Source organism: Ambystoma mexicanum, chromosome 7q, assembly GCF_040938575.1.
Source record: "Ambystoma mexicanum isolate Mex_15411 chromosome 7q, UKY_AmexF1_1, whole genome shotgun sequence".
Classification (NCBI taxonomy): domain Eukaryota; kingdom Metazoa; phylum Chordata; class Amphibia; order Caudata; family Ambystomatidae; genus Ambystoma; species Ambystoma mexicanum.
In genome coordinates this window covers 317,983,987-317,998,834 of record NC_090941.1, presented here as the reverse complement: position 1 = coordinate 317,998,834, position 14,848 = coordinate 317,983,987, and positions in this window count along the sequence as shown.

Genomic DNA, 14,848 nt, shown 5'->3' with positions numbered 1-14,848 from the left:
TTTCCTCCCTTGCCAGTCTTTGCACTTGCCTCTGCACTATGCCAAGCACTACTGCACTTTCAGCGTTCGTTCCATTAGAGGGGTAACCCCCACTGTACTTCAGAATAAGTTCCATGAGAGAGGTACCATCTCTGCACTTAACCCTGGGCCCTGCTGACCTGGGTGCACTTGTTTCCCTCTTTCCCTCCCTTGCACCTCCATATGTACACTTGCATGACCTGATTTTACTAGGCCTAGTAAGTTCTGTCTTGTCCCTCCTTTGTCTCCCCTCCCAAATATGGCTGCACCTGTTACACTTCATGCACTTGCACGAAGTGAAATGTCGTCAGGCCAAGTATGCTTTTTCTTTGTCTTAGACCATTTGGAAACTTGAAGGCCTAAGAATGACTACTGTTTTTCCCTTTCTACCTTCCCGCTTTGAAGCACTTCAATTGTGTATAAGCGCTATACAAATAAACAATTATAAGTATCTAGAAAGGGTCAAATTTGGATTGGGGGTAGATCGGCTAGAACAGGCCAGTGGGCTTGTATATGGGCAGAGCTCTCTAGCAGTAAGGCACATGTTGGGGAGCTGCATATCACTGGCACTCTCAGCCAGCTAATACGCAAGGACCTGCAATGTTTGATAAAAAATGATTCGGGAATACCAGAGGATCAATGGTCCTGGAGAAGGTTTTGGAAGTACAGTGGTTGGTACTGTGTGTCAAAAATGTGCTCTTTCACTGCATAAGGTCTAATCAAAGAATTGTGGGCACCGGTGAGACGAATACTGCCTGGTCCATGGGTGGGGTGCAGCTTGGAATGGGTGACCCATCATGAAGTCTGGGAGGTAAAACTGTCCAACAGTGGCTCCCACTATCTTGTCTCTGCCCTAGAGATGACCCCCGATTTGTGGTTCTGCATTGACTCAAATTGAAAATTGTGACCCTTAAAGCCTCCACAATTGCAATGCTTGAACAATCTAGATAAAGAGAGGATTATGTTGGTAGGAAAGGTAGTGTCTTGGGAAGACAACGTTTCGGGGTGTAGATTGGTAGGAAGAAGATTGTTTCAAGGAAAGGATATGTGCGTAGAACTAGTGTTGCCTCCTGAGACAGATGTATTTCACAGTGCATACAGAATCTAGGCACTTCACAGTATTTTGGCCAGCTTCAAAAAAGAGAACAGTGAAAGTGTATGTTGAATATTTTAAGGGTTGGCCTAAATTAGTACCACACAGGTTCAAAGGGCTTGCAAAGGTAGAGGAAGTTATCAGGAAAGTAACAGATATGGCTAACAGCTTGGAATTCTTGGAGACCATAAATAATGAAGAAAAGCATGCTTTTGAAGTTGACATCACTTTGCTGCCATATGTACTCCAGGGGATGCCTCAAGTGCAGTAAATCAAAAGTGTCTGAGCAACCTTACAGTACCACCACTGCGTGTCTCACTGCATTCTCATCCTGGCAGGAGCAGTATCATAATGCAGACGGTGAGGATCATGCTGCAGACGGTGTAGTCCCTCACAAGAATCTGTGGTAATAAAAACTGCACTCTCCAGCTTACCTCCCCTTCGTCTGACCCCTGATACATGTGCCTCATTTGCGCTGCTCGAAGTCCAGCGGGAAATAAAAGATGTCAGAGCAATAATTGGGACAGATATTGAGGTGCAATGAAGAGGCAGTTGAATTCTGTTGATATCGTATTAATATACAAATAATGACTACCTGGATGTAGTGGTAGATGGTTAACTTGCGCAAAGGAAAATCTGGCCAAACCAAGAGTGAGGGACAGCGAGCAGAATTACCCGTGCAGAGGAAAAACCAGTGAATTTGGGAAAGAAGAAAGGGACAGTGAAAGAAGGGGTTAGTTTAGTTGAACAAAAAGTGCAAAAGCGGGGTCTGTTAGCGGTGGCAGCCCTCAGGGAATGATGGAATTGCATGCATGTGGCGTTACACGGTCCAAAACACTTGTAAGGGTGAGTAAATGAAGATGGTGGGATAATAAGAATATCTATTATGGATAGATGTCCCAGATATTGGATACATGCACTATGTCTAGGACTTATATGTGGAATTCATATAAATTGAGAAAAGAAATCGAACAGAAGAAAATGCCGAAAAGGGCATCCAAAAAAACAAAACACATTCCAAAAATATCGATCAATGGGAGCGGGGTTGCCCATAAAAAGGAAAGTGAGGGACAAGCACCATGCAGCGCCGGTTCCCATCCATGTGCGTGAAGGGAACCAGCGTCGCAGAGGGATTGCGGAGGAGGCGGCACACTTCACTGTGTGCTGCTAGAAGGTAAGTAAAGGGATGAGGGGGAGTCTGAAATGTCTGTGGCAGACAAAACAAAGTTATTTTTGACAAAATTACTTATGTTTTTTTCTCCCTAAGTCCTTTCGGATTCAATCTATGCAAGGTAAACCCTTATTTGCGCCAGAAGCTATGTTATTTTTCTTTAAGTTGCAGTGGACAATTGTTGGTGTATCAACTCATCTATTGGCTAAAGCCAATGCTTGCACCCAAGAGCCCTAAGATCGGGCATGCGCTGTACAACGTGCTAAGATCAACACTTTTAGAGACTCTTAGGGGCAACAAGCCACCATCTTTGGTCCGGATTGGTTTCTGCCGGTTACCTCAATGGAGTATTCTTCCTTAGCGGAACTACGTCATAGGGCAGAGTACCAACACCAATCGCCTGCGAAGGGGGATGCCGGAAGTTGTCAGATGGTGTGGAATTATCCAGAAGGAGAACAAAATGTGATCACACATGGGAACGGAAATAAAAGACTGACATGGACTGATTATATATGATCCCATTGTTATGAAGGGCATGGGAAATGTTAACCGAATATATTGTGATAAGTGTGGGTTTGGACTATGGGGATGGCATTAGGGCAGATGAGGTGGAGGGTGGGTGTGGTTGGCTCAGGTGGTTACGATAGGAAGGTATAGTGTATGTTTTTGGCTTGTAAGTCCAATAACCGGGACCCAATTTGTCCATTCCTTTCAAATTAATTAGAAGTCTCATTTCTTTACTTTGATATAACTGCATCAAAGTGCATGAATGTTTATGTTTACAGAGAAATATACTGTTTAGTATCATTATAAGTGAAAATGTTTGATTAAAAAATCGAATGCTGTATATATTTTTTTAAAGACAAGGGGACATATGGGCTGCTCTTAGTTTCATTAAACTGTAACCAATAACTGAAGGTGAACTCAATTCAAAAGAATTACCAGAAAACTATAATGTGTTACTTACATTAGGGGCTGAAAGAGTCATTGAGAAGATGTGTTGGCTGATGTGAGGTATCTACTTCTGAAATGCTAAAAAGAATACATCGCAAGACAAGTACTGTGGCTTATATTCAAGCTAATGTCCAGTGCAGCACTATTTTGACTAATGGCAATTTCACTGTTAAGATAAATATTTTTCCTGAACAAGATCCATTAGCCTTTGACATTGAAGTCAAACAAACTGTGCACATTGCACTTAAACATATTTAAAAGTAACTAGTGCACAGATTAAATCACTAATCATTCATCTGTCTAGTTACATGACCTTTCAAGAACAGATGGTTGGTAACTGACAATAATCAGGCCTCCCAAATGAATAAAAGATTATTCAAGTTCAAATGTGTAGAATCCCATTTTTAAATGTGAATTGATAGTATCCTTCTGAAATACATTTTCTGCTACAAATGTTTAGTTATTCAACTCATAAAAATGAATATAGTTCTGAAATGGGTTGATCAGGTGACAATAAGGACATAAAAAAGTACCTGATATGCATACATTTTGCATATATTAATAACACCCCTGTCCTTGAAGTGACAGAAATGCCAATGTAAACATTGAATTGGTTATATTCTCTCACTGTCACACATTTACCTAAAGAGTTATTTAAAAAAATTAATTTGTCAGCCGAGCAAATTTCCGACTCCAAGGGAATTTGCAGCCGACACATTCCTTGTGTGACAGACCAAGTTCAATGGGCCAGTGAAAGTAAGGAGCAAGACTCTTTTGGGTTTACATTAGTGAAGGAAATTAAATCAGAGACCCAGTTAATTCAAATCGTAGTGCCTTTTGATGGCAGTTGGTGGGATTTGCCGTTGTCTAAAAAGTTGTGACTCTATGAGAGAAGAGCAATGGATCATTTCCTTGCTACCCGCTGACCCACACATTTTGGCAGAGAAAATATCTTTGTAAATAGCAGAAAGATTTGAGCCAGTGAGCACAGGCGCATTAAAAAGATTATCCACAATAGGAGTAAACCCGAGGGGCACTTGTTTACTTGTTCCAAAGGGCTGAGGACAACCAGGTAACCTGGAAATCCAGTGCCTTCCTGTTGTCCATCCAGCGAACAGTGATAGCCCCAAGGGCTACCAAGAAAGCTTTCCCAGAGACTGATTGTTGCTCACAAGATTTAACCAAACTACAACTACACATTCCCAGTTGCATTTAAATGTATAGCCCTTAACAACAGAATTCTGAGAAAAGGGCCATATTAATTTCCTGCGCTTGTTTCAGAAAGCCACCACCCTCCTGGAATTTGGAGCCATTGGTGTGTAAGCCACTACAAATTGGGCAAAGAAATTAAAAGGCTTGAAGCATTGATACCTCTCTTTCATTATTAATTGTATTGAAATAGAATATTTTTCTCAAAGATGCCAAATAGTAGAAAACTAACGGGTTTCTTAAATCAAATGTCTTATTATTCATTGTTTTTCATTCCCTACAAGTTTATTTTTTCAAAAAGAAAGCAAACCAATCTGAAGCATCCCTTTCACTTATTAACTGCTTGAAAACCTAAACCATTTAGAATGTATGTTCATGTTTTCTGCATAGGAATCCATTTAATTCATAAAAGATATCTTGAAGCCATATTTTGTTCAGGTTGTGAATCCAATATGCCCAATATAAGTACTCCGATCAAATGCCCCTGGCAGAACCTAATAGAGTATTCCATTCACATGTTTCCAGTATTTGTTTTGCATTAAACATGACAATTGTTGTTCTATAAAAACTCAATTTGACATTGAAAGTAAATGTGTATGATGATGGTGCATTGCAAAATAAAATATCTGAACATATTATACATACTACCCATTCATATCTGCTTATACGTGTGTGAATGGTTGTGCAAATAAGCAAAGTAAATGTGATCGTCTGTGTTTCAATTGATTGACAGTGAGGCAAAAATAGGCAGGCTGCAGTGGTAACTTGTTTTTCAAAGTACTCTAAATGTATATGTAGTGTTTTGAGGTGACTTCGTCAGTATTGTGAGCTAGGGCCCGCCTGTGTTGTTACCTTTTAGTTTTAATAAAACATTATAATGAAAATAGCCTGTTTCTTGTCCCAGGAGGGATTATTGTTGCAGGTGGGCGTTACATTAGTGTCATTCCGATCTAATAAAAGAACCACTATAAAATAAGTTAAATGGTAAATAGACATCTCTTACAACACCAGTTAATGTATAAGCAGAGTTTGAAATTTCTCACTGCATCACACTCTCTTCCACAATATAAAAAACAGTTCCTTCAGTGTGTGCCTGTGCACACAGTCTACTCTGGGCTCTCTCACCTATGACAGTCGGTTGGGCATCCCAGATTAATGTATCTGGGGTTTGTTGTGTTACAGCAAATAACTAACTAATCAAACAAACCTCCAAATCCCCAGGGACACTTGGGCATATTTTGAGCACCTCACATAACCACTCATTGACTACATTTGTACTTGCATGTTAGTGCAGAAATTGACACAAGGATTAAATATTTGCCCTTTTTTTGAAGCTGAACATTAAACTATCACAAACCCCACCAATCTGTACAAACTTAAAGGAATGGTTTGGTAAAAAAAATGTATTGCCCCTACCAGTCAGCCATGTGTTTTTAAGCCTAAGTCACTCGATTTCAGAAAAACTTCCTATAGACCCTACCCGAGTTTTCGTCCATTAAACGCACGCGAAAACAGGCATCAGGGAGCTGCCATTTTGTGATAATCCTATCACTTGCCGCATCGCCCTGGCTGACCTGCTTTTGCGGCACTAAATCATATCCCCCGCCCCTGAGCCTGACATTATCAAAACATTCATATTCCCTGCCTCTCTCCGTGATGTTTCTGTGCTGCGTAGGCAAACGCGCCCAGTCGTCTTCTACGAGCCTTCACACAGAACCCGGAAACCAACACAGATGAACTCACAACACAGCGCGCCACAATTTGGAATATAAAACTGTACTTTAAAATCAAACAGCAACACCGTACATTTGGTAAAGTACATTTATTTGACGTTAAATGTTTATAGAATATTTAGCAATTGCCATATTAACTCGGAATGCCATTTATTTTCTTTTATCTCTATCCGCAAAAAATGTTCCGTTTTATCGTGAGTCACGCGCCATTCCTTTATGGTACACAGGGTGTTGGTTTTCGTTAAAAGAAGCACTTTGGTCGCACGGTGAACCGCAACGCTGCTCCATCAAGTAGGCACTAGGCCAGCGTAAAGGTTGATATGTTGGTTCTAGCCGCTAGTACCGCGTAAGGGCATATGGGCCCTTGGCGATCGTCCCATAAGATCGTCAAAGTGGTGCAGTTGTTGACAAGAAGTTGCAGCTGGCAGTTGAAGAAGCCGTCTGCCGGGGTCTGAAACTGGTGGCAGTCGCAGTAGGGAAGGATATACCTGTTTTGAAAACATAAAAATTATAATTAGTCTCACCAGCCGATCTTTATTAATATTATTCATTTTATTTATTACAGCCGAGCTGAAACTATTTGCTTTCAAGGTTAGTGCAATGGAGTATGTTCGGCTCTAAAATCAATGCGAAAAGTAACGAAATAAATTGAGGTTAGCACACAATGAGAAACGACTGTTTGTCTACATGCATGCGAAATGTGGACCTGCATGCCCATGTGCCCGCTACAAGGACGATCCCACAAACATTTTCCTAGATCTTCATTCATTCATTTTTTCATGCATCCATTCATTAATTCTTCATTCCGGTATAAAAGCGTCTAAAGAGTTACTTACATTATATTTGCAATTTCCATTGTGTCTCTGCATAATGCAGTCCATAAATCCCACTGTGCTCTTGACAACGGTTTTTCGTATACTGAACTAACATGAAATTCGGTCTAGTTTCAGAATGTTCTGCCTTATCATTGTCTCTTACGTTATTGCACCCCCCCTTCAAATGAAGTTCTTTCGGCATGGTCCCTGTCTCTCAAGGTCAAAAAACAATAGAACCTTATACTGCCAGTGCGAGTTGTGGGCCTCTTCAGGCAGCGAGCTGAAAATCAAAGCCGCTGACCTTCACTAGAAATGAGCATACATTCTTTCTTTGCAACATCCAGTAGTAAAGCCATCTGTGAGAACTTGAAGTTTCGAATCCATCTATGTACTGCGCCTCAATGTGCAAATGCGAACTGGCTTCTCTCCCATCTGCAACGGCTCGCTTGGCGCGTTCTAAGGCCCCCAATTTTGTCCTTGTTATCGGCGAGCCTTGCAGCCCCAAAGAACCATAACTATTGAGACTTTAAATTTTTTGGGGAAGGACAGGGAAAGTATAAAGTACCCAAGGAGTTGAGTTGAAAGTGAGATTTATTGTTTGTTTGTTTCATTATTTGCAATACGCAAGCCTCCCCTCGGTTAACAGTGCGCAGCATTTACATGAGATTGCGAAAATTTGTTACATCAACAAAAATATATACATACACATATAGACAAGGTCAGCAATATAATGTGAATAGAGAGAGAATTCAAAGATGACACCCAGGTTGTTCGCCACCCAGGATGGTGAAGGTAGGGGTTAGGGTTAGCATACTTTGTATGTACACTGTACAATAACATTTATTTACAAAAAGACAATCGGATTACAATTATTTAAACCGGGATTTGTACTTCACAACCAGCTCTCCTTTGGGTGGACATGGCACAGTGGCAATGTTTGGTGGCAATGGATCAGTGCTCTGCACAGAAACGTTCAAAATTTCATATCTGTGCTTCTCTAATACAGCAACAATAAGGCTTTTGACAAAGTCAACTCCATTTCCTCATAGACTGGTTTGATCACCCATTGCTTACTTCTTTTTGAAAAGGTCTTAGTGTAGCGAGGCATCCTTACATTACCCGTAGTCCAAGATTTTTCACGGCCGAGATTCTCATTATGGGCCAAGACGGCAAGTAGAGTCCTATGTCTCATGCCCTGTATGCTGAAATGCAAGCGCTTTGGCCTGTACTTTAGGCACATATTGCGGAACACCTCCAAACCTCCTGTGTGACAGAATTCTGTCAGTCTCCTCAAATCTCTTGATAGAGTTTTATCGAAAACAATCTTCTCAATGGCTTTGTGTGTCGGTGAAGATGGAATCAACCACTTCTTCTTCCGTGCCTCCACTGGGGACAAAGGGCCATGTTCACATTGGTGGAAATGTAGGTTTTCTGACCAGCGGTGCACGTTGGTACAGTAGTGCATCAGTGACCGCCATTTTTCAAGTAGTATTTCCACTGACCCTTCACAAGTTTTGGAGCTCCACCAAAGATGGTTGCTGATGGACTGGGACCACTCTGAAATACTTGCCAAACCTTTTTTTCCCTGCAGCCAAGATTTTCTTATTGATTGATTTAGCAAGATGCCATACGTCAAAATGATGTTTAATATGTGGGAACTGCTCTCTCATTGTCTTGGCAATTGAAACGTGTCTGTCCGTGGCTATGAGGTCGATGTGCATTCCCCTCGATTGTAGATATTCCACTGATTTTATAAATCCTAGTTTCTCCATGGCCACTGAGGATGTACATTGTGTTACCTGCACGACCACCGAACCCACAATTTTCTTACTATCCATGTCCTGAAAGTGGTATGTGCAGTACTTGGCAGAAAATCCAGGGCTGTCGCACTGTCCATCGCCGGCTAGCCTGAATCGTTTGCCTTTGAATGTACTTGCTACAGACAATTGTTCAATTTTCCAAGCATCACTAATGGCCGGAAACAGATAATCATGTTGGTATTTGTAGTACTGCATTTTTTAAATGAAATGGAGTCCCACAAACTGAAAGAAAGACTCTAACTTTCTAAAACTGGACCCACTAAAAAGTGATGCAGCTGCACACAGTAGATTGCCTGCTGGCAGTTTCCCCAGCATCGGTTGTGCAGACCATGAGAATGTATGATTTAATCTACAGGCAGCATTTATTTTGACGTTACTGACTTTTTTTTGACGAGTGACATGAATCAATGGCTTCCCACATACTTTCCCTTTAATGGAATGCCCACATTTCAGCATACTTATAATATTCATCAAACAGCTGTCGAATACTATGTATTTGCCCTCTTTCATTAGACTGTCATCCGGCGTCAAAGTTGTTTCGGCCTGTAATGTTGAGGACACATCACAACATTTGAAATAAATATCGCTGCTATCAAGTTCTGATGCGTCGGTGAATGCGGCTGCTGGTTCATTCTCTGTCATTTCAACATCTGCTACTTCAACATAGATGGGAGAACACAACAATGTCGACAGCTTTTTTGGTGGCAATTCTTTGGCGGGTGTAGATTGTGTGAATTGATCTGCGACTATTCAGAGCTATCTTCAATACATCCAGTATCCTGTTGTTGTGATGGTGCGGTCGCACTGTAGCAATGGTCCAATACAACTTTGCTGGATTCTCCGGACACATTCATTTCATGTTCTGGCCATTGGACATGAGCATCTCTAGTCTCAACACGCAGTGTCTGAATTAATAGTTCCTCCATAGTGTAAATGGTCTGGCAAGCAACATCTCTCATTCGCTTCACTGTCTGTGTATGTATAGTTTGGACACCCACGGGTAACTAGAGGATAGATTGGAAAAGGGATGTGCAGTTTAAACACAAGATAAAGTATAGTACAATTGACTGGAAAAAAACATAAAATAGTCCCCAGCACAAAAAAATTTCAAAAGTTATTAAATGTTTGTAACTAACCTTATTTTTGTTTCTTTTCTTTGCAACTTTTTTGACTCGACCTCCAACATCTGCACGCTGTTGCTCCGATTCGTATCCGCATGTCTCCCCTTCCTCTTGCGCTGCAACGACTATATTTTCTGTATCCGCAAAGACAGCACGGAATGAGGCTCCATCGACTCCCTGAAACATAGTATTTTCATTACTGTGTATCAAAATATTGTTAGCATAAAACACACGTGAGGACGAACACACAGGTACATCTCAATAGCCAAACAGGATTTAAACATTGTGTGGAACAATCAAATGACAAGTATTGGAGCTCTGATGACCTCGTTCGATGGAGCGGTCAGTATCCATACCTCTGGCTCTGCATGGACTGCCACGAATGATTGTATTGAAGAGGAGGCATCAGCAACTCCCTGAAACACAGTACTTGCGTTAGTATGGTTTTCAATATTGTAAACATAACACACACTTGGGGTCGACGGCACATGTACATATAAAGAGATAACCACAAATGTTGCATTGTCTAAAAGAATCAAGGAATATTTAAATATGATCAGATTTAATCGACTTATTTCTCCGCTTTCTTTACATCTGTATCATCTAAATGTCTTTGTAGTGGAAGCTCCATCGTCTCCCTGAAACACAGTACTTGCGTTAATAAGGAAGAATGTATAGCAAATGGAATCATGTTATATGATCACGCTCGATGGAGCTGTCAGTATCCATGCCTCGTGCTGCTGAAGAATATCTATGGATGTTGTAAATGTGGTGCGCAATTCCGAAAGCTGTTGCGCCGATTCGTATCCGCATGGTCCCGCTTCCCCTGGAATTACTTGAATGTCAGGCTGCGCATCAAGTGCGTGGGTTGATGCTTCAACAACTGCCTGAAACATAGTATTTGCATTAGTAAGGATTACAATATTGAAAACACAACACACACTTGGGGTCCACCGCACAGGTACATATCAATGGCTAACCACAAATGAAACATGGTGTAGAACAATCAAATGACAAGTGTTCCAGTCCTGATGATCACGGTCGATGGAGCTGTCAGTATCCATACCTCGTACTGCTGAAGAACATCTAGGGCTGTTGTCAATGTGGTGGACGCTTCAGCATCTCCCTGAAAGACAGTACTTGCATTAGTATGGATAACACTAATTATAACTGAAAACAAACACCAGGGGACGACAACTGAGGTGTATATCAATTGGAAAGCACTAACCAAACAATTGGTAAAATAATCACACGATACATAAAAACTATTACTTGACATGCATAAAACAAGTCTGTAGTGGAATAGCCAAGTATGATTACCTGATACGCGCTAGAAGTGGTTGATAACTGCGGGCACGTCACGGATGTAGAATGTTCTTGCTTCAGATTCAGTGGATAGTCAAGCAGTTGTAAAGGTAAATTATTGTTTGATAATGAAATGCAAATATTAAAAAATTGCCATGTAAACCGACAGAATACTTGAGAATAATGCTATTGAAAATGTGCAATATAGTACAGTTCCTTGTGCCCATAAATAGATTTCCTTTGGGGGTTATAAAATCAAAAAATAATGTATTGATAAATGTCATTATTCAAAAAGCTATACACGCATATCAATATCGAAAGTATTACAAGGGAGTATTACAAGGGACACAACACTTAAAATATCAATTAATCCATTCGGCTACCTACACACTACCGCAAGGCCTTAAGCTAAATCCGGTCACTTGACTCACCAGTGGCGGAATGTGGACGAATAGAGTTGGAATAGTGTTTGCAAGCAATTTTTGTGTCGTTCGCCATTTATTCTTCTTGGTTTCCATCGATGTGGCGTACATGTTCGAGGAAAAGTGCCGGCTGCAGATGCGGTATCGATCACCCCTCTTGTCCTCTAAGACTTGTTGGACTCTACTTTCCAGCTCATCCAGTGGATATCCGCAATGTCTGACCCATTCTCTTATTCGATCAACAGTTTTTGGGAATACATACATTGTAGTGCCTTCAGATTTAGCATGGGTCTTCAAAGGGCAACCGCTAATCGAACAGGCAGGCATTGTTGAAAATTTTGAAAAGTAAATATCAAGGTTATTATAAAACCTTGATGAATAAAAATGTCATAAAAAAATAAATGAACCATACCATGCTCAATGCAAGGTTTGTTTTGGTCGCCGGAACTATACCAGTTCATCATGTGCGGCTTAGTATTTGCATAAATTACAGAAATGTTTTAAATGATGTGACTAAACTCTGAACATGTGACTCGTCCCTTGGATGTTCTGTCTTGCACGAATAGGAAACATGCTTACATTATAGACTGGACCTCCGAAGGATGCAATTCGATGACAATTGACACAGATGAAAATAAATAGATCTATTGATGGCATAACAATTGGAACTCAAGTCAATAGCAATGAGACCAATGACCACAGCTCTATTGGGTACTGTAATCGCAAATAGATAGAAATGTAAAAAAGACCGAAATATGACTAGGATACATGACCTTACCTTGACCAACAAACAGTTGGATTCAGCAGGCCGAGCAGTATGTTGCAGGAGAACAGGTAGATGGCCACAGGTAGCACACGGACGAGTTTGCTCGAAGCGGTCACAGATAGCACGACGATGAGCAGATTAGCATAGATCTCAGTGCTTCTCAGGTAGAAGGTTCAGGAGTTGACTTGCAAAGCACAAAGATGTTCTCATGAGACATATCAAGTGGTTTATAAAGTATTAGAAACAGGGGTGTGTTTGTGAATGAATGAAGTGTGTATGTCGTGGTATTACGTGGTTTGCAGGGGGGCGGCCTGCCTCAGGGGAGGTCTGCCTGGAGACACAGGGTCTGAGGAGGCCATGTGAGCGATGGCCCCTGGGCGTGGGGTACCTTTTGAAGTGTACATGCTGTTTGGCACCTTGGCCGTTTGCGCCCGTGACAGCCCCCATGCCATCGCTCATCCCCGGGTGCGAACCGCCTTTGATAGAGGGGGGTGGGATGGATGGGCCGATGGGCATGCAGGCAAGTGTGTGGGAGTGAGGGGCCATCAGGCCCCTCTCATCCTTTACTTCTCAGTAGAAACTCGGACCAAGTGCCTCCAGTAGTGGGTTCGCCCCTTGCCCTTATGTGATGTTAACTTTGGTTGACATTCGCGTAGATGGGACCACTGAGCAGGACACGGGGCATCCATTTTTGTACCCCCTATCCAATCCATCTTGGTGACCAGGCCTCATTGTGCAGAGCACATGGCCCCCACCCTAGTTCCCACTCTGCCTGGAAAAATCCAGGAGGTATTTACAACAGCTAATAAATGTAACACATCACTCTTCCTCTGAGATCACTGTCCTGCATGTGAACCAGCCTGAACTAAGCACATAGCTCGTTCATATCCACAAACGTGTTCGCAATACCTGCATGCATTATTGAGAATATATTATGTTAGCTTAGATAGTGACCACCCAGCTTCACAGCAACCTGACCTTCACCCATTCGGAGCACAGATGTCTGACGTCCATCCTTGAATGGAGACACACTTGATTCATTTAAATAATCGAAACAACCGTTGTTAAAATATATGTGGTGTTTTATTTTGTATCTTATTTTGATGACACAACAATACAAGACTTTACACATTGTGCAGGTCAGGTTGCAGCACAGTGAGAGAAAAATCCCCTGTACTGACCGCTGTCTCTCTTATGGCACGAACGGCACAGGCGGGTATTACTCTTCGAACGCGGTGTCCAAGCCTCCCGTGAAGCCACCATGTAAAGGAACGATAGGCCACCAGCCTGTACCACCTGTGAAAAGGAATGAAACAAACTGTTTTTAAATTACCAAGATAAGTTTAATAAACGTTTGTTGTCAATGACAATTCTTGTAATTAATGGCATTCTGCTCGGACAAATGCTATCTAGACACTGCACACTATTGAACGACTTTCATGCGTTACAATGATATGTATATGTAATTTTGGATATAGTAGAAGATCATGAAATAGGAGTGGCATGACAAGCAGAGTATACTTACTTGTTACTCGGATTACGAGGACGAACAGTTGCACGAAGTTCGTGCATAAGCACCATCATTATCCTCAACACGGACCGTGTGAGGCAGGCTGCCCTGAAGTCTGGAAGCTCGGTGATGCATTGCGGTCGTGGCTCGCCTTCCGAAATGTAGGCCACGCATCCCGAGTTTTCACATCAGCAGGAGTTCTCGTCCTCGGTTGGCATTAGCTTGCACCGATTGCATGTGCACCAGGTGGAAACTCGGTCCATGCGACGAGGTCCAGGCTCTTCAACTGTTGAATCGTCCTCCCAACTGCCGTCCGAAGACCCATCGTTTTCGTGTGTTTCCCTTTCCAGTAGTTCCTCCTCGGTATACTCGGGCTCGTACATGTAGGGCATTATTGTAGCCATTGTGTGTTAAACAAACTAAAATAATTTATAGCGGTGGTACTGGTATCTGTTCACACGGGCTACAAGCAACAAAGGTAGCTGACCAGAGCACAGAAACGAGTCACAGAATACTCAAAGTAACACAGAGAAAGGAATGGAATCGAAAATCTGCTGCTGTGTGTTGTGAAACGGTCTGTTTATACTTATTGAGGAAAGAGGCGTCTTGCCATTTTCATGGCGACACGTCATTAGCTGAAGCGCAGCGAATGTTGACACGAGACGTGCTTTGGCGTTGTGAAATGGGCAGTATGCGTCTGCTGATGACAGGCTCAGGGGCGGGGGATATGATTTAGTGCCACAAAAGCAGGTCAGCCAGGGCGATGGGGGAAATGATAGGATTATCACAAAATGGCAGCTCCCTGATGCCTGTTTTCGCGTGCGTTTAATGGACGAAAACTCGGGTAAGGTCCATAGGAAATATTTCTAAAATCGAGCGACTTAGGCTTAAAAACACATGGCTGACCCGTA